The sequence below is a fragment of the Lepisosteus platostomus genome, chromosome 13 (genome assembly GCF_059453375.1).
Source record: "Lepisosteus platostomus isolate fLepPlt1 chromosome 13, fLepPlt1.hap1, whole genome shotgun sequence".
NCBI lineage: Eukaryota > Metazoa > Chordata > Actinopteri > Semionotiformes > Lepisosteidae > Lepisosteus > Lepisosteus platostomus.
Window position 1 is genome coordinate 42,547,022 of NC_142623.1, and position 25,351 is coordinate 42,572,372.

General features: G+C 45.0%; 1 protein-coding gene across 3 annotated transcripts in view; it reads left to right on the forward strand.

Annotated features, from left to right (window-relative positions):
* slit3 (slit homolog 3 (Drosophila)) overlaps positions 1 to 25,351 on the forward strand; it is a 181,783-nt gene that overhangs the window by 75,693 nt on the left and 80,739 nt on the right. The window contains exon 1 of one of the 3 annotated variants that reach the window (XM_088604746.1): positions 20,029 to 20,254. The exons of the other annotated variants lie outside the window; for them this stretch is intronic. The gene's annotated coding sequence lies outside the window, so the exon portion shown is untranslated. Of the gene's footprint in view, positions 1 to 20,028; positions 20,255 to 25,351 lie in introns of those variants that run through there. 3 annotated transcript variants of the gene reach the window in all.

Below are 25,351 nucleotides of genomic sequence, written 5' to 3' on the forward strand. Positions count from 1 at the left end.
GTGACAGATGGAGCGCTGAGTTTATACTGGGTGAATCTTAACACCCAATCGCTGTTGGAAAAGTGGTTCTGGTAAACATAAATCAGACCACAGGCAAGGCAGGTCATTCTTCTTCCATATCGCTGTGAACTTCCTTTCTACATCTGAGCTCGAGCAAGCACTTACAATACAATTAGAAACCTTTATCACATTTTAATTGCTGCAGGTGTATGTCAGCTTCACTTAGTTCTAATGAAGATGAGCTCTGAGCCCGACTGAACTGATCCAGGATCCGCCTCTCTGAACACCCAGTCTTTGTAGTTTCACCACGAGTTTCAAAAGTCTTTTCCCAGCTTCTAAATAATGCTGGAATTGTTCATTTAGCTGGAGTGAAAAGCTTTCTCTGTTATGATATGGAAAAAAATGTCACCTGCTCAATTCCTCTTACTGAATATACAGTATGCAGTGCATATATATCAACGAAGAGCCATAAATAAACAATTGTATTAGAAATTCACACCTGATTCCATTTAGGAAATGTCTTGCGATGAGAAAAATGGACACTTTTTACCTTAACAACTCTTCACTCTTGAAAGTCACGCCATTAAACTTTAATGTCATTGAGGTCATGATGTCATGAATGTGGATGATATGAAAGAGGCTTGGTTTAGCACATTGCACAATGAGAAATGTCATTTTCAACAGGGATATTTCATTGTCTCGTCTAGTATTGGAGCAGAGTGTAGCCAGATCTCAGCAGTTTGCTCATGTCCTGAGCATCAATTAGGAACATCGGCATTTACAGAGAGACTCTCTCCTAGCACCAGAGCTTGAGAAACGTCTAATGGCCTGGGCCTGGCAGGTAGCCTGATTGTTATCAGGTATTACATTCCAACTTGAAGGAGCCCCAGAGGCACAAGTTAATTTGCAGAAATTAGACTTAATAGCTCAAAGCTTTTTTATTTTCTTTTTTGACAGACACCTGATAGTGTATAATTGGATGATGGCCAATGGAGCTGAGAGCTTTCATGAAGGGGAGTTTGTCATGCAAGCACCTGACAACATCTCCAAACTCTCTGTTCTACAGTCTCGGCTTCCGGAGGTGTCTTCTAAAGCAATTATTCTGGCTGGGAGCCCGAGTGTTTAAACTGGTGCAGATTAAAAATAAATCACCATCAAATGGATACGGACATCTGATCCTTAAAATGAGCAAGAAATAGCTTAGCACCTGAGAAATGTTTAATCGTCTAGCGCGTGACATACTGTAGCTCTTCCAAAGGAGCACAGCCGCATAATAACTCTTACTATGAGTGTGTTCTGTGGTAGAACCGCACAGCTTTCAACCATTACTCTGCTCTGTAGGAATACAGGCAAATGTTTGCTAAGGTGTGAAATTCATTAAGACTTTTAATGAGGACAAATTCAATCTTTTTAGAGGTCAATGAGGTGTAGTGTGGTAACAGCTCAGTAATGTGCAGTGAAATCATGGTGACACATGCAGAGCTGTGAAACAAAAACACAGTATAAACATGGTGAACGAGCTGGAGAAGTGTGAAAATGCCACAGTGCACAAGGCATTCAGGCGAAATCTCGTTTTTAAGGGGAGTTCTGACTCGATACTCGAAAGGCAGACAGAGGTCAGACCAGGATGAGAACGACGGGGACTCCGTGGCTAGGGGAAGGCAGCGCACACCCGTGACGGGAGGGTACGAGTGTCTGTGTGCGATCAGTCTGCCGGGATCACTGCAGAATGACTTCATTCCGGGAGCACGCAGCCTCGCCAGAACGGGTTTCTCTTCTGATGGGGCAGGAGGACATCCAGCTCCCAGCTGAGGCTCTGATCTTCGCAGCTCAACAGAGCGATTTGACACGGGTGTCCTCGGGTCAAGGTCTGGCCTCCACATTGAAGCGCAGAGCTCACTGCCGAGCTGAAACACACCACCTGGCCAGAGCAAGCAAGCCTGCACACCCCTGCAGGAGCTCGCTGTGGTATACAGGGGGAAATGCGCAGTGAAGTTGTAAGGAAATTGGAGGAGCAGCGATGGAAGTAAAATGATGTATTGTGTGGCACCATGGGACACAGCTGCCACTTGGCCGATGTGTCCAGAGTGTGACATCATGAGAGGAGTAAAGAGGAGTTCAATGTTGCATTCAACTTCTGCTCTCAGAGTTCTGAATAAACAGCTGCACGCCTGCCCATCACTCGGTCCATGCACAGGCCTGTTTGAAGATGTGAAGATAAACCAATAGTGAAGCAAAAGCAAATATAGGTGCCAAAGTAATGTGGGTAAACTGGACAATCCCAGGCTTGTTCGTATTCGACAGAAATCTGGGCAAAAACACAACCATTTGAAAAAACAAATTTGACGAGCCTGACAAATCGCAAGCAACAGGCTTAATTAGATGACTTTAAAGTTCGATTATTTACAGATGGCTTAAACACACACCAGAAGATCCCAGGCCCTGAACAGAGTACTGCATGCACTCTTATCTCAGTTATTGATTCCTGGATGCCTGGAGGCGCTGTAGGTTTGCAACACAGAGATCCTCCTGCTCGAATCTTCTTTAGGTTAAACCAGCTGGAACTGTTCACTTAGACACAGAATCTCCTAATGCAACATGAGACAAAGTAACCCTGATCTTCCTCTCTGCAGCTGGCCATTTTGTACATGCCGTACACAGGCCTGGGGACCGAGTATTGTTCTATCTCTATAGGATTTCCCATCCATGTAGCCGAAAACTATAGTTTGGCATTTCAGCGAACTGGAATGTAAACAAGGTCTGCTCTTTGAACTAAAAGCAAATATGACAAAAATAGATTGATTTCGTATGCTTTGTTTTTTTTTTTTTTTTGGAACTTTTGTATTCTGGAACTTTTCCTTCCAAAGAGAAATTCCTTTTTTATCTGATAATTTCTTTTTTTCCAGCTGTGCAACAAAAGAAAATGTTTTGACCTGCTGTTTTTACCCGATAATCTCCTTTCGGGCTGTCGAGCATTTGAATAATGACCGTAGCTGCATTTGCTAGCACGATAACTCCCTAATGTCAATTTGGCTCAGAAAGGTGCTTCTTGACATTTTTCTCTTTTTACACTTACTAGTGCCAATCCGTCAATCCACTGTCAAGCTTAGCTTTCTCCTGCAGATGTGTTCCCTGAGCAGGACGATAGGAAAAGAACTGAAATCAAACTGGGCTCTAATTTTTCAGCAGCTTTAAAACTTGACTTGCTGTGGTAAGATAAATGAAGCCTGTGTTGAGTTAGACAAAACATTTCTCACTCCCCGTTCAGCTTGCTATCATGGCTGAGAGAAGAAAGCCTTCCTGCTTTCCTTCTCTGTCAGAACCGGCGATACTTTCTTCCCCAGTGTGGAGGGATTTGTATGTGGGGGAGTGGCAGGAGGCCAGGTTGTTCCACCAAGAACTATAACTGTTAAAGCCATTTGGCCTGGACACAAGACACAGCCAAGAGGGCACACAGCAAGGTACAGCAGACCTGGGCTCAGAGCAAGGCACAACACCAAGGCACAACGCTGCAGGGCTCCCAACAAAGTGTAGCGGAGCTAGTTTTGGCACTGTGACGTTATCGCCCTCCCTGTGTGTACCAGGGACCTCAGCTGCCTGGGCTGGGGGAGGTCTCCTTTAGCTCATGCGGCTGGTTCTCTGTTGCGTTACGCCAGAGACCCGGGTTCGCACCCCGGTGTTGCGGGACGGAACGGGCGGGGTGGAGCGGCAGAGGGCACGAGCCCGCGCGGAACCGCGACGGTCACACCCTCCCAGTGAATGGCTTCCACAATGCGTAGGACCTGGATGATCCCACAGCATCTCAAGGCCAGCGTGGTCTGCGGCTGCTCTCGTTCTCTCCCCCGGGTCTTACTTGCTGGTTCAGGGACACACAAGGAGCCGTCTCCAAGAGAAATAATCAGTCTACTGTCAGAGGGGCTATGGGCGCAGACAGGCTGTAATTTGTGAAATTCAGGACTGGCAGCAAAGGTCAGACTGCAGCCCATCCCGAGCTGGTCTCTGCACTGGAAGGTGCCGGCTGTTTTGTGGGAGCAGGGTGAGAGCTGGTCAGGGCTGTCCATCCTGGGCACATCCCCTCACGCTATGGGGAGGATTCTGTCTGCAAGTCCCAGACACACAGGCTAGCCTGAGATATCCCAGACTCCCTGTCCTCCCAGCTGTACAATGGCAGTCACTGGGGCTTTCGGGAAGCCTGAGACTCCTCGCACTTCATCTGCGTTACAGAAAGGCAGTGGAGAATCGCTAGCTCTGGCGTGAGGTTGGAAACTTTTAAAACACAAATTAGCAAACCCACATCACTCTTACAAGGTCCCATTATTAAACTGTGGTCAAGCCGTCTGCTGTGCAAACTAAAATAGCCTGAGATCTATTGAAGAGACCTTCCTCATTGAGTCTCAGCACTGTGGTATTTTAATCACTATTTGCCATGCTTAATTTCTTTTTAAACAGAAATGCCTCCACAAGATGCAGTGATTGAATAGAATACACACATTGAGCTGGTCCTAATAAGGCCCTTGTCTTCTGCAGGCAATTTAGTCTCCTTTATGACACAAAGCTACTTTTATTTAGCATTGTGCAAAATGTAGACCTCTTAACCACTTGCTACCCTGTGAACATTGTCCCCAAAGCAGAATGCAACCTTTTGCATGTTGTTGTGCACATGATAGTTTATGAGCTGTACTGTCAAACAGTGCTACTCTGAGATCAGAGTGTTTCATATCTTAAAGAGAAACTAATGGACAGTTATAAGATATCAACAACCAGCATATGTATTTCTATTCATTTTCATGGATATGGCATAAAATTCGGGATATTTCCAAGGAACAAAACCCCAAAGCTTGAGAGTTAACCCTGAAGAGCCTGATTTCCGTAAAATACAGAGAACAGAATCCGAAAGTATTAAGGGAATCATTCCTCAGAAACAATGGGATTGTCTGGATTTTCCCACTGGACTCCCATGTGTCTGGTAGGAGTACCAGCTTCTCTACATGATACAATATATACAGCAAAGCCACTAGATTTACAGGAATGTTTGGCTGCTGCATTTTGTGCTTGGTGTTAGGCCACAGCTGCATAATTTCTGTCAAAACTGCTCCTTTTCATCATCATCAAAAATTCTCAAACAAAAGCAAACAAAGCTACATATACAGTATATGATGATACGCCTCAGTTTTTTTTTAAGAAGGTTAATTACACACACGAATAAAGATATAAGTCAGGGTGAATTCTTTCAAAGCACTGCCTCCGGTGGGTGGTGTTTTTCTTTTCTCTGATATACTCAGAACGTAAACAGCGAGGCCAAGAAAAAAATAAATGAGCCGTTTATAAATGAAACCTGATTGCCTGTCAGCACCTACGCTGGCTCATCTAGACTGAGATGCTGGACAGGAAAGGAAGGCAGAATCCTTAGAAAAAAAGCGGCAGACTGGAAACCCAATTAGTCTTTTAATCTAATCAGGTCGTTTACCCTAAAAGCTGCCTGTTTGCATCCAGAATCCCTCTCTAATTCCTGTTGCTACAGTGAGCGACTGCAGTTAGGCAGGAGGTCATTTTAATCCCCTTTGTAAGCAACCCAGTATTAAAACGGTCACATATTGTGTAGCTGTGGTTGTACTTTAAGCTGAATTACTGTATTAACACGTTGAATCATTCCAGAGGAGCAGGAAGTTCCTTGCAGGGGGAGATTACCGTGTCAGGAATTAAGAGAGGATTAGAAGCTGGTTTGGCTCAGTGCTCTTTCTGGCATTACCTTGAATAACTGAGCTGCTGCCCTGCTGTTGTCTTTTAATTGTTTATAGCGCGCGCAATGCCTCCACAACTCCACAGCTCCAAGTGAGCACAGTGAAAAAGTGCCTTCATCTTCCGGCTCACTCACTCTTTTTCTTGTTAGCCCCCTACCGAAAAGCAGGCAGATGCAATTGAGTCAGTCTCCATGATCATCGCGGATGAGGAAGGATGAACACTGCGCGGCGCTGTGAAGTTGAACAAGTTGCCTTTTCTTGTGCTTTCCGTCAGTGAGTGTTTTCCTTCAGCCAGCTCCTTAGTGTTAACAAGAATCACTGCTGATGGCAGATAAGGCCACAATGACATAGATTAATATGGCTTTAGCTTTGACTGGGAGGTCGGTTTGAGCCTTAGGTATTTACTCTTTATTTGTAACTCGATGAGCCTGCCTCTGGGTAGCATTCACAGTGAAGTACCACAAGCTCATCAGTACTTACAGCTACAAGAGCAGTCAATTTGGCCGTGCAGTTAAATGTTGTTTAAGGCTATTATCCAATAACGTTTCTTTTTCAAGATCTTCATGCACAAGAGAATTACTTTACAGCCTTGTTAAGACAAAAGGTAAATTGCGAATTGAGATCAAAGTTTACTCGCCCACTGCAGGTTTTGTCCTATCAGGGTGGGTGGGGCTGTCGTAGAGCCCAGAGCTGTGTTTATCAAGACTCATTTTCACCTCTAAAATCAGCGCATCTGCGCATCTGCAAGACCTACTATACACCAGTGGGCAAAGGTGCTTTTAAAATAGCAAGGAGATGCAATGGCCACTATTGTCATTATAAGTGTTTGGATGCGAGATACTCTTTTTCTTTGGTAGTCGTGGTTAATCAGCGCCCCCAGGCAATGTCTAAGCTTTCAGACAACCCCGGGTTTGAGGTGTGTTTTTATCCTGATGTCCCCCACGGAAATCAAGAATCTCATACAGGGCAGGGCAGCGTCGTTCTGGTCCCAGAGTGCCCCAGTGTCCTGTGAGCACAGCCCAGCCGCGCGGTGCGCTACTGCCTCCCTCTGAGCATGGAGAGCCCACAGGTGGCGCGAAGCTGAGAGCTGGCGGCGGGGGGCTCCTTGGAGAAGAAAGAGGAGGCTGTGACACAGAGCACAGAGAGTGGAGGGTCTGCGGTGGCCAGGCGCGTGAGGAATCTCTCCTCCTCACATCGTTCGGATTATCTCCTCTCCCACAGGTGCGTCCTGTGGGGCTCCTGGCAGACGCCAGCCTGTCCACATGTGTTTCGCAGCCCAGGTCTGCAGCGTCTTCAATAAAGATGATGTTTATTGCACAGACAGCTTTGCTCACTCCGATTCCTATCCAGCCCCCAGTGACTATGTTTTTTCTTCTGCACGTACAAATCTAGCTCAATGCCTGGTGAAAAGGGTAACCGTTGCAGTTTGGTTTCCTGATCACAGTTGGTTCTTCTCAGATCAAGCAATATTACCTTGCATCTCCTTGCTCCTGTACCTCTGGTCTTTTGCTCTCTTGAAGAACTTGTTTTGCTGTCAGAAGTACACTGTGTTGAAAGTTGAAAGCATCATGCAGTGGATTCAGCCTCTGGCTATTGTTGCCATGTTCAGTAGCTCAGTGTATTATGGGCTACAGGTTGTTCAGTATCAGTGTTCTGGGCTTGTATGATGTTCAGTAGTTCCTTGTCAGTGTTGTGGGCTGCACGACGTTCAGTAGCAGTGAGTATTGAGTATTTCAAATTCTGAAGCAAAATTGTGAAACTGCTTCATTAATAAGATTGAAAAGTGGTCCAGGTAGGTAGCTGCGTCAGCATGCGTAGGCTGGAAAGGACACCCGAAGAAGGCTCCACAGCCGAAATGTTGTGTTTCTTGTCTTCTCTTTTCAGCAGGAAATAAACCTTTACTTGGGATTCGATCTGGTCTCTGGGAGAGCAGTCGTGTTAGTTCTGTGGGAGGTTTGTGGAATTAATGAATGGAATTAAAAGAGCTTGAAAAGAAGAGAAAAGAATGGATACAGAGGTGAAGATTATCAAAAAGGAATGGGGAACCAGGACTTTTCTTATGGCAAACAGAAGCTCCATTCTGTAACATCAGGCAGATACAGTAGGAGCTTCAAAGAGCAGGCCAATATCTTAACTGCTGACATCTGATATAGAATAGTTAGGGATTCAGAGCATCGCAGTTCATAAAAAGCTTGCTTAGATGGAGCCCACAGAAACATTTTAGACGTCACAGCCCTGTCCTGCTGGGCTAAAGTCAGCTTTCCAGCACAGATAAACAAGTACGAAAGGCTGTTCTCTCAAACACGGGCGCTGAAGGAAGCTTGGAAGCATGTGGTTAAAATAAAAAAATGGTCTTGAGGTCTTTTCGAGGTGGTTTTAGGTTCAGGCTGTTATTGCGAATGAAGAGAGACATTCAGCGCAGCCAGTGTTAACCACAGTTGTTTCTTTAACTGTGATTGTTCTTGCTTTTCCTCTGAGAAATGCCTTTGTGAAGCAGTTTAAAAGTGTCAAAAGGTTTTTATCTGAAAGGACCGTGTTCATGCAGCGGTTTCGGCTGAGGAACAAGGAAGTGTTCGCAGATTGGAACGATCTGCCATTACAATCCGCGCGGAGCACCTTCAGTGCAGCGGGGGAAATGTGCCGAAGACAAAAACACCCACAAGAACATGGGCTTGGGAACCCCCAAATCCTGTAGTGTTAATAAGCACCTATGGATCTCGTAAGAGTGTTTTCTAAGTGCTAAGTAAAACATGCTGGATTACCCAGCAAGTGAGCCAGCGTCTTCTGGGATCAGGATTAGTGCTGTAACAGCCTTAGAAGACTGATGTCTTTTGACTTATAGAATCACTTAATTTCCGGGAGAGGATGCACCACGTCAATTATTTTCTCCCGAACTCTGTCCCTTATCCGAAACTCATTTGGAGTTTGCAGATTGAGGCTGGGACAGTCAGGACAGTCAGGCCATCCCTGGAGACTTTTTCAAAATAGACAAACCAGCATTTGTTGATTTGTTTCTTAGTGTGAAAAGGGAAACTGAATTTAAAACCCCAAAAGAGCGGCTTGGTAATTCTGGCCAGTAGTGTCAGGCTGTTGCAGGGTGGTTAATTTACTACAGTGGGAAAACAGATTCTATCACTTTTCCTGAACCTCCGCATGAAGTTCTGAATGTGGGTCTAAAGAAGTCAGCCTCAACGGGCATCGGTTTCCCATTCTTTCTCTGGCTATTCTATGTTATTATAACGTCAAGGAGAAAAAAAAATCAAATTTCCAGTAACAAGCCGGAGGAGATCACTGAAACAATCAAAGCAAAGTACCAACATCAGGGCGCCAGTAAGTAAGAAGTAAGAACCCTGACCCCTGTAGTCCAGAGTCCTACCACTCCTCTGCTCTGGCCCAGTTGTGCTAAACACAAGTTCATTTGGTATGGTAATGATATGAATGGAAATGGTATTGATATGAACAGAAAGAAGGTGACTTTGAAGCATTTTGAAATAAACATATTCCCAGAGGATTAGATCATTCCCTGTATTGCATAAATGTAATTCATGGAGAAGTGTCATTATTGAATTTGTTAATATTTGACAGCAGTATTATTAAATAACATCTGAATCAAGAAGTTCCTTCCATCCTTTTGTCCAGCTTGGATAATGTTCCATTCTAGACACAGGCAACTTAAGTCAGACGGCACAGTTTTACTTCAAAATCTTTTAATCACATTCAAAACCAGTTTCACGCTTTCCCTGTTTTCACCTCAAGTTAAGGTGAAGTTAGTATTGGATCTCTAAATGTGTTCAGCCTGCTCCAAACAGAGAGCCTATTTCAGTGAAAGTGCTGTTCTGAATCAGACAATCTTGAATTCTAGCAACGCACTCCCCTTGTACAGAAACCGGATCCATTCCAGTCTTTCATATAAGCCAAGACCAACCAAGTTCTCAGTGATTGCTGTTTTGCTCCACATAAGGCTGCACAGAGAGACACGAGATGAAGAAGGTTATTAAATATACATCTTTTCCACTTCACCAGTCCAATTTATATGAGAACCTACAGGTCATAAAATCTGGGATGGGTCGATCTCTGGTGCAGTGGCCATCTCATCAGCTTCCTTGAGTTGGCGGTGCACTGAATTGTGTCTAGTGAAGACATGAACAATTCACCTGATTTGTTCGAAGCCTGAGAAATCCATCTTTACTGAAGTTTGGATGTACAGTAGTGGTGTCCGTTATAAAAAGTCATGTCTCTGCCTGACCAACATCTGAGCACTGCTGAGCATTACAGCCCATTAAATTGCGATAATCGTCACGGTTGCTTTTAATTTTGCGGTTGGCAATGTCGATCTGCTCAGAAGCCACGCAACGTGGAAAGCGAAAAAGGAATGTCAAGTTTCAATTTTTGTTTGTTGGTTTTTGTTTTGTTTTTCTGGCTAATTAGTATGGCCTTTGGAGTCGTACCCTCCCTAGTTACTGCTTGTGACAACCAACAATAATGGAAAACAAACTTGTTTCAGCTCACACATATATATGTCAAATAAGAAAAAGAAGAAAAACCCACACCATAAAAATTATTTATAATGGGGGAGAACGGAGAGGGGAGTCAATATGTGTCAGCTGCTTCAAATTTCCTAAATTGTGTGCTCAAACACAGGGGTGTGTAAAATTAACAACAGATTCTCTAAGTGAGGAGTTTTTAAAGTGCATTTTTAGAGATTTCTTGCTTATAAAAGAGAAGGTTTGTTGTTCGTGGCGAGGGGGAATGTTGAGGGTCTGGAATTCTGTTTCTGCTGTTCCAGCTTAGATGCTGGAAAGAGTTCTTAATAAATGTTGTGCAATATGAATATGAAGGGAGCAATCGGACAGCAAAACACTTTGCTAAACTAAACGTCCTGGTTTTCACTGAGACTGCCAGCTCCCAGTCCAAACTCCAAGCTTGAATCAGAGCTATGCAATGCTGATGAGGAAAGAAAGAAAAATTACTCATCTTGTATCACTGGGGCAATACAGTGTCCTAATTTAACTGTCTCCTAACTGTTGATGTCTATATTTCACATCCTCTTAGTATTGTAAGAGGTTGTAACAGGAATCTTTCATAGTCATCCAGGTCAAACAAATAGTATGGTGATTGTCCCAAGAAGTCTATGGCAGTAATGTTATGTTAGATATTAGAGGATTGAGATGTGAGCTACAGTATGTCACTATGTCGTAGCATTGTGATTGTAATGATTCACTTCCTGATTTGTAATGACAGATCTGATAACCACTTTACTTGAAAGAGGCTAAGAATTAACACTTACTGAGCTCCACCTACAGAAAGCCCTCATCAGCTCTCAGTCCTTAAACGTGTCTTCCATCATTTTGTCCTGACTTCCCTCTAGCTCAAGTTCAGTGCTCAGCTCTATGCTGAAGCTATGTCTCTTTATGAGCCACTAAAAAAAAGTGCCTGCAGTGTTGTTTGCACAAATTGTTGTAGAGGATTAAGCGTGTTATATCATGTTGCAAAGGAGTTATTATGGTGCTTTTAGAGTTAGCACCCAAAATAAATACAGTGTTAACATATATTAGTGTAGTAAAACCATAGTTTGCCATGGATTGATTGTATACTACAGCAATTATGCTATTACATCTTCACTGGGGCAGTCTCTCCAGTCTATCCTAGAGTTTTAATGTTTTGTTACAGCGCTCTGTTTGTCTGCTTGAAATGCTGATGGACAGCCAAATATGCAAAGCTGATAATTCTGGCTCTGAAGTCCCTTCAGTATGACGTGACCATAATCTTTATCCTGTCGTTTATAACATTCATTCCATTGATGCAGTTTTGTGACAACGGCATTTTTCTGTTCTCCACATGACTTGTGGAATGCTGGCCTAGGATAGATGGTTTAAAAAAATTGCTTTTTGCTTCATCCTTGAACAGGGGTTAACTGCTCGGCTTGCGTCTTTGCATCTTTTCAGCGGAGCACTGTGCTAGTGGAGGCATTTGGTAATCAAAGAAATTAGTAACCTTTCAATTACAAAGTCAAAGAGATTGCCAGATGTTACCAGAGAGTAAGTCCAAACAGACATTTTAGATTGTTGTTGTCTGTCTTCCTTCTTGAGCGAAGACCAGGGAAGGACCTGGAAAAAGGCCCAAACTTGAATAGGAAGGTAGGCATGAGCATCCTTCATTGTTGAGTCTGAAGGGCACTTTGCCAGCTGATAACTCTGTAAAACCACTTTTCTGCCATCTTGCTCTGTCACTTTTGCTGTCATTTAAAAGAGAGAAGACGGGAAACTGACAGCGGTTCATAAATCTGTATCTAAACATTAGACAAACATATTTTTTATAAATTCACAGGCTTAGGAAATTTTCTGCTGTGCTGGTAGAAAATCTAGAAAAGAGAAAGGTTTGTCAGCTGTAATGTTTATTTTCATTGTGTGTTTCCTATGGTGGGCTAAGGTTTTATAACTTGCAGAGCCTTCTGTTTATACCAGCCTTAGCATGCTTCTCATATTGATTAGCCTATTACCTACCGCTTCAGAAAAAAAGGATTCATGTTTTAAAGATGATGAGTACCAGTCACACAATCTTAAATCGGCAGTGCTTTATTTGTAGGCAATTTGGAGGCATATGTCTTGCTGATGTGCAGCCACACCTAAATGTCACTATATATCAAGATAAATTAAGGAAGCTGTTGTGACTGTCAGCTCAATCACAAAGATAGGGGCAGTGAAAATTCACAGCAGGCTGGCATTAATGCACATTGAAAATCCTATGTATCAATGATCTCCTGATTGGAATTTCTTAGTTTTCTGCTTCTTTATTGTGTATCTGATATAACAGGGTTGTAGGGGTTGTAAGAAATAGCATCTGTCTCTAGGGCAGAAATCTGAAAATAGCTCTGCTAATTTGATCTGGTTTCAAGTTCAATAAAAGGCTTTTTTTTTAGAGATTAGAAGAGGACACTGTACTTCACAGAATAAACTGAATAAGAATATTTTGAGGGAGCAGGGTAGCAGTCTTCATTCTACTTGAGGACAAGTTGGATCGATTTCAAATTTTACGAGCTGCAAGCTTTAATACATTCCAAGACCAGGAGCATGATAATTCAAGCTTGGTACTTTGTGTTTTTAAAGAACTTCATAGAAACAGATGCGAAGACTTAAATTAATACTAAACTGCTGTGTGGCCTCACCAGCAAAAAGTGAACAAGAGCTTGTAAAATCATGAAACGATCTGCCAGGCAAAATGCTGAGCAAAGATAGTGAGATCTGTTCTCCTGGAGGGCGTGCTCTGTGTTTCCAGTATCTTCATTGTCTTAAGAAAATGAAAAACCTTAGATGTGGAGAAATTTGCAGGATTTCAAGAATGTAAAAAAGGCTGAAAGGCTTTGAACATCCTGTGAGTCAAACACAGCTCAGGACTCAGGCCCAAGCGTTACAGGACCTTGTCTCATTGGAAAGGCACGAGGCTCCTCAGAAGAGGAAACACAGTAGCTGAGCTGGAAGAGACATCCTAACCGTGTAAAATGTTTGGTGAAAAGCACTTGGCTACAAGCAGTTTGGGTTTGTGGGCCCGTAGTTGATGAAATCAAGTAGCGAAAAGTCTTTTTTTTTTGTCAGAACACAAGAGCTGCCGTGACCTTCTCTCTGTCTGTCAGCTCTCTGTAACTGCGGAACAGATCGCTCTGTTCCCCAAACTGGGGGGCTTTCCAGCTGCCGCATCGATCCTGAGTATTTGCATAAGAGCAGAGCTCTGTTACGGAAGCACATTTCACGAACGTCTCACAGCTTTAAACTTGTGCCCATGTGTGTGAGGCTTTGGGGGAAAGTTTATTTTGACCGAAATTGGAAATAAATGAGCTGTTTTAATGAGTGTGTTAGCGAACTCGCTGAAGCCATCTGGCTTGAGCCGCAGAGGCCTCAGGACATGTGATCGAGCGTCGTTAGTACCGCAAAGTGTGTAGAGCGGTCTCATTTACCTACGGGTGGCCAGCACAGCACAGCCACTGCAGAGAGCTAGATCTTTCTCAGCCCTGGAGCGGTTTAGGACAGAGCAAACCAGAACAGAGAGGTAGAACCATATCGGGGGTCTCAGATGCGATTCTTGGAGGGCCTGGTTGTCTGATGGTTTTCAATCCAACCAGTTAGAGTTGCTGGTTAGACAATTCCCTTATTTGTTTTCTCACTTAGACAGGTATCCAATGTTTCCTAAGACCTGTTGCAGTTGATAACTGAAAACATTCACCTCATTGAAAAGTAAGTAAGGTTACCTATGAAACGCTTTGGGGCCAGCTTGAAAATAATGTGGTGATTTAAATAACTCGTCCCAATGCACAACAGAGTGCCCAGGTGGAACGAGAGCAGGAGAGCACAGGCCCAGGAGCTGAGTCTGACACCTCCTGCTTTGGAAGGAGAGAAAGGGAAGAGGTGAGGAGGGCTCAGCACTGCTTGCTCCTTAGGAGAACTGCAGGATGCTGCAGACTCAAGGAGCTGTGGAACAAGCTTGAGACACAAGGAGCAGCCTGACGGGGTGGTGGTGTGTGTGTAACATGCTGCGTTGTTGCACGATGGGTGACAGTGTTCTGCCTCCTTCGACAAAGCCGTGAACAAAACAACAGAGAGCTCTGTGCTTAGGGCAGAGTCGGAGAGAGTTTGAGGCCGACTTGTTAATGTAGTGCAGCGCCTGCAGCGGAGTAGCATCCGAGGGAGAGATAAGTTGCATTCCCTGGTCTCCAGGAGACCAGAGCTGTAGTGACGCTCTAGTGGTGCCCTTGATCAGAGAGAACTCTGACCTCTTTGATGTCCCAGATTTAGCTTTTGGGCATGACCACCCAGCTAAGGGTATCATTTCTGGGTGACCTGCTCAGGATCCAACAGTTGTAACAGTATCTTCTGTGTGTGTGGAGGGTGGGTTAGCCCTGGCTTACCAAATATCTGCTCCCAGTTCATGCGGCGATGGGACTGCTATCTGTCTGCAATTCCTGAAAACTTTCTGAACCACAAATCTTTCTGATCCTTGAAGAACATAAGAATGTTACAAACAAGACGAGACCATTTGTCCCACTCGGTCCCTTTGGTAGTTAATAGTCAACTGATCCAAGGATCACATCTAGCTATTTCTCGAGGATCACATCTAGCTATTTCTCGAAGGATGCCAGGGTATCTGCTTCAAGCACATGGCTGGGTATCTTGTCCCACACTCCCACAGCGGTTTGGATAAAGACGTGCCTATTGTTTTGGTTTTAGACACATTTTTACATGCTTTCCACTTGTGGGATTCTACTGCTGGGATTTCTTCACAGCCCTGTTGAGAATAACAACCGGCTTCATGAAAGTGATCAGATTTGCCCTTTATGTGTTGAAAAATCTTGCAAAAGGTGTGAGAAAAATAACAGCATGCAGGTTGCATAAGGAGCTCTGGGGCTGCATGAAGTTGTTTCTCTAGGGTTAAGCAAGCATGAGCTTATTAAACAGGAGTGTGAATTCACTCCTTCCTGTCTTATGTGCACATAGCCCCCTGCAAGTTTGAAAGGAAACAAATGTATTCCTTGCCTAGCACAGGCTTCATGCCATAGCAGTGCCCTCCAGCCTTGGAGTAGACTGCCCTGTAAAAGCCAGTGCCCTCTAGGTATGATTAACTTAATTCCCCATATTCGTTAGCTGTGAGAAAATAACACACTCAATCTCTCGCCTCTCTGTCCAATCCAAGGCGTTTTCCCCACGCAACCACAGCAGGACCAGATGTCCTCGAACCAGAGGAAAGCTAATAAAAATCGCTGCTGTCGTGCAGTATGAAAACATGGGTTGGTCCAAGGTGGACCAGGCGCTTTCACATCACCGTCCCCGAGTGTCCCTGCGTGACCCGCTCACCCCCTCGCCGGCTCAGCTGGAAAATGTCGGAGCCGACACAGGCTAAAGTGGGATCAGACCCGGCCCAAGGGCCCTGGCTAGCACAAGACTTTGTGATTTATGAGCCAGCACGTAAAACACTCAGTAATACGAGGCAGCAGCTGAATTCAATTTCGGGCCAGGCAGGGGTGTTAACAAGGTTGGATGACCCCTGTAGCCTTCTTTCTCTTGAAAGCCATGCGAGGAGATGTTTATGTGAACTCCAGGCCAGGTACAACACCTGGATCTAGGCTGGAACAACCCTGCGTGAGGATAAGAGGCTAAGCCTTATAACCAGTTCCTGGTTCTCCCCTCTTGGCACCGGCCTGGACTCCCTGAGTGTTATCCTGCTCACGTTACTCCACGTCCCTGGGGATCAGGTGGTTTGAATCCACAACTCGCTCTTTAAGTCGTCTGGGCGCGAAAACGTCTGCTAAACAGGCCGCTTTTTTCTAATCTTCTTCTTCGGCGCCGCCGCGGCCTGTATCGGGAGTATTAGGATTGAGACGGAGGAGGTCCACTGAAGCCGGGGAGAACGGCTCTCCAAACGAACCCCCCTCCTCACCCCCCTGCTCCCCCCCACTACAGCCCCGGGACGCCCTTCCCCTCGGGCACAAGGGCAACCGCGGTGATTTCATCCCCGCTCCCTCTGAAAGCCCATATAAATCAGCCTGCTGCTGCATGAAGTCATGACAAGTGAGGTCACCTGGTCACCGCCAGGGCCCTTCACCTCTCCGGGATGTTCCATTCAGGCCAGGAGGGGGGACTGAGTGTAGATGCGTGCTCTTACCCCCCCCGCCATTCCATCCTCATTCTGTGACCCTCCTACCCGGGCAGAAGCAGAGGCTCCACGGGGGTCAGGAAGTTCTTGGGGTGTTATGACATTGTGGCCTTCACCACCGGCCTCATCTCACTCACTGTGCCTACAGAGCTGACATCTGTTACAGAGCCTTTTACGTCCCCCCCCAGTTATTCCAGGAACCTTAGAGCACCGGAGGGGTATAACATTCGTTTTGTAACGTGTGGTGCCTCGGTCACCTCACTAGTATCTGGGATTCCGGTTTACCTGTTTATACCCCATTTATGAGTTGAAACAAACCAAACAGAAGTATGAATACATGGTGAATAGTTACTTAATTCCTAAGACAAATCCCTAGTTTTCTTTCTGATTTTCAAAACGTATTTATCAGAAGTCCCGGGGCCTCCAAAATTAAATATATAGTGTATCCTCCTCTTAATTAAGCAGGAAGACAGAGAATAATATCCTTACACAGACCAGACAGTACTGTGGATTGGAATCTCCTGTTCTACACACTCATATTTGTGTTACTACTAAATCATACATTTGATGAATAGATATCTTTATCTCTTTCTCTGTGGCTGACCATCGACAGAATAGCTTTCACGAATGGGAAAACCATTGTCTGTGGCTGAAGATTACTGATACTCTACCAGGCCAATGGCTGGGAAAGTTTGCTCAGCTATTGGTTGGCTGGGCTGCCAATCATTCTCACAGAGTCCGCTATTTCCTGCAGTGGTGCAGTTCAATCTGAGAGCCACAATGGCACTTACAAATCTAATTTGCTTTGGATAAAAGTGACAGCCAAATAAATAGGATGTAACCTTAAGAAATGTGTACAGCAAGTTGCTGTGCAATCTTACTAGTGTTTCATTGTGTTGTTTTAGACATCAATACTTTTTAACAATACCGAGCTAACATTTAATTTCAGCCAAAACACAAACACAAAGACCTTAAGACATTTTCACCTTGAAGTGTGAAGAACATTTACGTTTTATATCCATTTTATTTTAGGTCCAGTCCCTTCCTTGCTCAATTCATGACAATTGCCAGTGTTTAAGTCTCAACTTGAGCAAAACACCTGTTCTGCAAGCATGCAAATATGCCAGAGTTCATTTGTTTCTGTGATATTCACAAACGTGGAAGTTAATTGCTTTGATTAAGAGCTGCCTAATGACATATTCTGCATAGTCTTCTGCTATATGCCACCAGAGGAGGAAAATTGAAAAACTCGGAAGACAGAAATATTTCTCAGCTCAGCTACTGAATGGTCAGTTAAGATCTTGGGAGTCTGCTGCCAGGCTGAACATGACCCAGAGGATTCAGGAAACAATGAAAAGGAGGGAAGTTATTGTCGGAATGTTTTTGTTGGGAGCTGAAAAGAGAGATCTATCTGCCTAAGCACTTTTTTCAGTTGGGGGGCGGGTGTCTGATATTGTATCTGCAGAGATGGAAAGAAGAACAGGAGCAGGAAATGTCGTGTTTGAGCGGAGCGTGAAAGATCCTGGCGGGGCGAGATGTGACGACTGTGTGAAGAGAGGGAGATAGGAACGCTGATAGCCTATCTCCAGGAGCCTTACCAGACCCTCACTGTGTGCTGTGGTGGTGAGGACTAGGCTCAGAAGTGGCTGAAAGCTCAAGATACAAATCTAAAGCAACATAAAGAGCTTACAGGGAGCAGCCTGGCAGATAAGAGCTGACAGCGCCTGGGGTGATTAGATTACTTGCCTAGCACACAATGGGACTTTGCAGGAGTGAGTTTTGGGAATTGATACTGTACATTTGATGACGAATATCAGAGATCCCTCCAGCGCTTTTTAAGGGGCTCTGGACAGTTATTGTGAAGCTAGCATGCATTTTTATTTATTTTAATTCTAAATATTATAACTTTTTCTCTGATCTAGCTTCCGTGTAGCTAGAATACATGGCTTTGCTCACATAAGGATGTGTGGAGCCACTCACAGAGGACAAATATTAAAGATGATTCCTGCCTTTTATCACATTTTATAAGCAATGTCATTTTATCCTCCTGACTATGTGCAAAGCTTTGTAATATATGTTTAGTTTGTACAACTAATAAAAACCTATTGAGCCAAGGACTCTGGAAAATGTAGACATTTACCTGCTCAATTATCAGCTTTGGTTAACAGGCTAAACTCGTCTGTGCTTCATGGGTGTTGGTACTGTAACTACCCTGGGCGTATATTTAGCAGAATTGTTGATCTCATTGTTGCATAGGTTTTGACATACACTGCCTATTTGGAGAGTAAGTAGTCCTGCTGATCAAAATAACAATGTTTTCTACAAAATAAAACTGTCAAGTAAGTCCTAACGTACCCTGGATATAGATTTCAAAATGATGCACAGCATCCCTGAACAGGGGGATTTCCTCCAACGATTCCACCACAAAGTTGGCATGATACAGAAAGATAGGCATCAGTATTTTACTCTTTCCCCCAATGATTATTCTCTTTTAACAGACAAGCAAAGCCCGTCTAGTCCATTTGGTAGTTAGTTGCCACGAGCTCTAATCAATAGCGCTCAAGTGTAAGTATCCTTCTACAGTTTCCACTTGTGACATCAGGTTCATGTTTATGCTGTTTCATGCACATTCTTTCCTGATCGCTTCATGGTTTTTCAAGAAGTGTGGAAGGGGCAGGACCAAATAAAGAGTTCAGATTCTTGAAGACGAACAGCGGCAGTGCACTGAAGAGAGGAAGAGGAATGAGAGAGGAAGAGGAGAGAAATACAGAGGAAAGTCTGATCGTCGTGCTGATATCTAATTGGCAGCCACCTCTGTGCTATCTGTTTCTGCCAGGGAAACACAGAAAGTGACACAGTTTGACGTTTGCCACTAAACTAGTAGTAAATGCAGAGGAGGCTGCAGGGAAACCCCTCCTCCAGTCCACACCCTGACAGCTCCTGCCAGGCTACTATTAAGCAGCCAGCCAGCAGGCTGGTGAAGCTCTTGACTCTCGGCAGCCCAGGCTGATGACAGGCCAGGACAAGCAGGAGACGGGACGCGGCCCATCCTGGTCTGTCAGCCGCAAGACACTCCTGGAGTGCTGGAGAGAGCTTTGTCACGCTGCAGCACAACTTTGTGGGTGCCCATTTCGCTCCCCCAAATTCCCACCGAACCAGCTTATTTTACAAATTTATTTTCTATCTAAAAAATAAATGAATGAATATTGATCAATTATTGGTGAACCTTTATGTTCTACTAGCGATATCTTCAGTGAATATAATATAAATATAGATTTACAATATAGAATAATATATATATTATTTAAAAATCAGTAATCAGTATTATTTATTATTAAAAGTAACAGCGTTTTTGATCCTGGTACAAAAAAGCACCATCTATATGTTTGCATTTACAAAAATAACTAATTGATCTACATTTTAAGATACTGAGCATGCTAATATTGTCAAATCTGAGTGGGCAAGAAAATAATAATGGCCCCTGTACCATAATCTCTGTATCATACACTGCTATATTCTGAATCATTCGAGGTTAATTGGTTTTGTTCTGACGAGTTTCAGCAGCCCTAGAGCGCCGCCTTGTGAACAAATGTGCACTTAAGCTCCATCGTGCCAACGAGGGTCAGTTTGTTTACTCCGCACTATCAGGCTGCTGTCGGAAAACGGTTCATATATAGTTTCCATGCGCGTACGGGAAAGGAGTTAGGACTTTAATCTATCAAAGGGGGACAAGGGATTATTTCTAATCAATAATTGTGTTAATAAAGTGGAGGGCAGACATGGCCCGTCGGGTGTGAACGAGTTCTGCAGACGGGAATGTCTCACTTGAGTCCAAAGTAAAATCCCGATGAAACAAGTCGCCGAGGGAGAAGGTAAAGGAGTGATACTTTGAAACATTTCTGAGTTGTTTACGTTTCCGCAAAAGAGTTTTCTCTTCCGCAAAAGAGTTTTATTTCAGGTATTGGCGATTTCGGGAGGCAATGCATAATCGGCTATCGCCAGTCCATAGTTTATAAAGGTACGATTTGTGTTTGAGGCTGTGCGCGGTGTGGGGGTGATGCTTGCTCACTGTGCTTCTGGGGGTCTTCAAGCACACCCGGTTTTGTTCTGTACGATAGTTTTTTCCGTCCCAGACACTTGATTCTGGCGGTGTTGTTTTGAAGGGGCTTTTACAGCCGTGGTGACGAAAGGGGGTTGTTAAGAGAGGGTGACTTTCAGATCACGCTTGGTGAGGACAGCAGCACTCGCAACAAGTAAGGGCAGGTCTGAACCCCGGAGACGTGCCCTTCCTGTCTGTCCCTCGAGTTGGGTGTTGCCCCGCTGTTTTTCTGGCTTCGCTTTTATGATGTCAGGGTCGTTATGCTTTAATTGCCAGAGGGTTCGGCGCTCTGTTGCCCTTTTCAAAATTACAGGTCAAGCAATGACTGACCAGAAGGCAGCCCTGGTGAGGTATTTCTCCATGGCGACCTCCTTTCCAAAACACTCTTTGTGGACACTGTCTTCACCCCGCCAGCTGACCTCTCCCACGTCTCCTGACCCACTGCTCCCTCGGCAGTACACTTACTATTAACAGGCGCTGTGAATTGTAACAGCTTTTGCGTAAATTAAAATCCCTTGCTTTCTTGCCTCACCCAAGTGGGCTTTCTTTGTGAGGCGTGCAAGGAAGTTTTTTTTTTTTTGTGCTTTGGCGTGACTCGCAACACCAGAATAAACGCAAAAAAGCAACCCCCTACCGGAAGATTTGTACTGCCTCGTCCGTCGTCAGTCAAACAAGCAAAAATAGACATAAATAAATATCGGCGTGAGTGAGCTGTTTTATTTTGTCTTACAGATGCCTTTTAAATTTCCTTTAGGTCTTGAGCCTGTACTCGATTTCTTCAGTTTGGAAAAAGACGTCTGTGTGCCACAGACATCGCTCTGCGCTGGGCTCGAAGCTACTGCCTGCGTGTTTGAGAAAGCTACGGAACACAAACTTCCTAACCTACTGTGAAATTTCTTCTTTGGTGCCATTTTTCTGTCTTGAAGTGCACGTTGCTCGTGAAATAATTACGTCTTTACGGCTCTTGACTTCCAACTATTCGATAGATCTAGTGAGCTCATGCCACTATGAAGTCATTGGCGCGCACTTTGTTTTCAGTCCCGGGCCCACAGAGAACATGAGTCACGATTCCTGCAGCAGAAAAGCTCAAGAGCAGCAGGACGGTGCTGTCAGTGGAGTGGAGCTGTAGTTGCCCTGGAACAGTAGATGCAGCGGGCTTCTGTTTCTATTCCCTCTCATTCAACAAAGGAGAAGAGGGCTTCAGGAGGGCTGTATTTCAAACACATGCAGTTTGGGGGTTGTTATTCAATTACCCTGACATCTCAGCCCTTCAGTGCGGCTAACTGGATTACGGCTATTATAAAGAGATTAGCCCCGCATTAAGATAGAGGAGGAACCACCCAACAGCCTGCCATCACCCTGCCTCGCTCCTGCTGGACTGTGAGAAATCCTGCAGCCTAAAAGCTTGTGACAGAAGAGGAAACTGTACAGAAGCGCGTTTGAAATCGAGAACGGGAGGCAGTCGCTTTCTCAAAGGGTTGTGGGACTAGGGGGCAAGTTAACCCAGCCCAGCTGCCGAAGCCGATAGCCTGGCTTCCATCAAGAAACGGGTGGCTAAGATCCGTGCGTCGATTAGCGACGATCAAATGAGCTAGATGTGCCAGAAGGCCTCCTCTTGTTTGTAGCGTTTCCTGCAGTATGTTACCTTTAAATAGCAACGCAAATGTGTCGCATAGAGAGAGCCTTTATTACCCCTGGGGGGGCACGTTGATTTTACAGCAGCAGTGTGGGGGTACAGACGGACAAAGAAAGGAAGAAAGAGAGAGGAACAACAATACACATACATCTTTGCATAGAAGGTCAGTTGTTAAGTAAGGGTATATAATCGATATATAGCATGCTATACGAGCCAGCCACGTGTTGTGCAGCATTGAAGTGTGCCAGAGAGCATACTGCACCACCTGACAGCATTGAGCCGGAGTGCAGAGGCCTCTCCACAAGAAGGCGCTGTGTCCCACTGTCCTGCCTGCTGCACCACGGCCTCCCCGCCTCGCGCTGGCTGTGCCCACTTCCCCTCGACAGCTCTCCCGACTGCTGAGCGCTCCAAGGGACAAAAGAAGAGGCTCTCGAGCCCTCGTTTGCACTCCGAGGTTCCGTTGTGTTTGGGCTCCTGCATTTCGGTGAAAAAAGCTCCCTTCTGTTGGTGCCCCTCTCCGGCTCTCCCGATCGGGGATCTCCCCTCTGCTCCCCAGACTGCTTCTCCTCCTCTTCTGTGGGCAGATCCGCTTCAAAGCCACATGGCGTCTTACCTCACTTAGTGCCAGTGGGCTTCCGAAACTGCAGGACTGGTCCTGTTCCACGCCAGCCACTGAAAACGAGCACTGAGGTCGCAAAATAAGTACAGACCCCAGGATCTCAAATCCCCCAACCCACCCCCACTCCCCCCTGCCCCTCAAACTCCAACACACCCTCAGCAGCACCCCGTCAAATCCCCTGCACCCCCAGAGATGGAGTTGAATTGTGTCCCCGAGGTGCAACAGCTCCTTTGTACCCAGCGCAGTCTGGCACAGTTTAGCAGGCAAAAACCCTTTGGCCTGCTCATCGGCAGAGGACATGTGACATTAATGAATCGGCTCTTCCTGCCTTTCCACATGCTGTTTTTATTTCACATTAGCTTGTCTTTGATAGTGGCACTTAGCGTTCAGGCCCGCCGAGTCCTATCAGTTCAGCCGTGATGCATTGTGTGCTAAAACTGCCAGTGTGGAAAGGCTGGGATTTGGAACAGCCATGGAATTAGTAGGCAGAGATACTGCACTACGCAAGGAAACCTCAAGTCTGTAGACAGCACTCTTCATCACAAAGACACCATTTCTGGAAATGTTTAATGGAACTATACAGCTGCCTAGACTTTAAGCATGCATTAGAGTATTTGTTCATAGACTGTATATTCATGCTGAAGCCTATCATACAATATTGAACAGGCTGCAAACCAGAAGTGTCCAGCTTTCAGCCACTCATAGTGGCTTATAAATATCAGCCTCCTGCATCAGCCAGTGTGTATCGCAATGCACGCAGTGAAGCTCTGGGTGTATGGCAAGCTGTCTGAATGTGTGTGTAAACAGATGTGTGGAAGGGAACAAGTAAAAGGTTTTTTTCCCTGCTGAAAAGAGAAGAAAGGAAACACGACGTTTCGGCTGTGGAGCCTTCTTCGGGTGTGATGTGTGAATGTGCCCGTTTATCAAAGAGTTCATGCGCAGGCATTGTTTGCACGAAGTTTCCATTTGACGTTCAGGTCAAAGAGCCTGGCTTTAAAGGAAGGCCTGCAGTAGCTCTCTGCAGTTGATGAGTGAAAGGTTCTGTTGCCCACGGGTTCAGTGTGACAGTCTGGAGTATTACTGTAGATGTGACCAGCTGCCCTCTGTGGCTCCATTGCACTAAAAGTTATTAAAGTGAACCAAGGAACCTCTTGTGAGGATGCCTTTCTTGATGAGCTGGAACTGTCCTGCCAGTCTCATCTGACTTGCCCATTTCCACAGATATTTCTTCCTTAGTTACCTTCACTTTGTACAGGAATGACTGCTGCTCAGAGTTAATTGGGTCTCCAACAGTGAAGCCCTAAGTTGCCATAGTAACGCAGTGTGCTGGATTAAAGCTCCTGCCCTTGTCCCCTCTTGTAATCTTTTAAATATTATTTATTGGCGCCTTGGGACCCTGGAGTGGATGGAGAATTCAGGGACAGAAGGAACAGCCGAGTCAGCCTCCCTGTGACTCTGCCCAGGCCAGGCTGAAGAGCGAGTTTAATTTCCCTGCCTGATTAGCATGTACAGTACATCATTTTCTACTGTTTTTCCTCTCCAGTGCAATCCATCCCCATCGTGGTGTTGAATGCCAGGCGCAAGCGACGCTGTATCCATCTCTCTGCCACAATTGTCCTCTTGAAGGACAAGGTGCCATGTCAGTGGCTTCAGCCTCTGCTGCCCTTTTCCAGGTTTTGAAGGTTTGTGCCGCGAGGCAGACAGACTCGATGGGATCTCGTCATCTTCTAGAAGTTGGTATTTTATTGCAGCAATAAATGTCCCTAAAAGCCTGGTACATCGTTTAGTTCTGCGTAGACAAAAAAAAAAGAAAATTGCTGCACAGAAATAAACGCAAATTATCCAATAACAAATCACCCACTGTGCCCAACCTCTATAACTATTTTTCTCTTTTTCCTTTTTTTCGTCTTCTGTAACTCATCTAAATTTGTTCGACATTTTTTGGGGCTGGAGCCAAAAAGGCTTTTATAACCATAAAGGCTATGGATTGGGATAAATCACATTAAACTGTCCAATTTAATTAAAGTATCGACAAAACATAATAGATACTTACAAGGGAAAAAACTGTTCCCATTTATAATTTCCATACGTTAGTGCTTTCATTGGACCAGCGAAGGAATGGCAGGGAATTTAGCGGAGAGCTTTTAAGCACTCCAGGGAGCATTTGAGCCCATTTAGGGTGATTTAGAAGTGGCTCTTTTTTTCAAAAAGCGCGGGACAGTAATGAGCCGAAAGCCTGTCTCGGCTTAGACTGTGTCAGCTCATGGGATGATCAATAGTGGAATATTTTTATTCATAAAGCAGGGAGCTAATTAAATCAAGAAGTCTTGGGGGTAAATGTAAGACACTGAGCAAGGTCAGAAAGTTAAATGGTTTGAGCAGCAGACAAAGTGGATCCACTCAGCTTTGATTGCCTGCAATACCAACGTTTTGTGTTGTTTTTTTTCCTTTGAGGCACCTTTTCAAAGCAGTGACAGAGGAGAAACGGTATCGGATCGCCATTGTGCTCACTTATCTAATAAGGAGGCTTCGGGAGTTCAATTCTCTTGTTCCCTTGTAGCATCACGACCGACAGGAGCGATACAGTGTGTTCCACGGCCACAGAACGTCTGTGG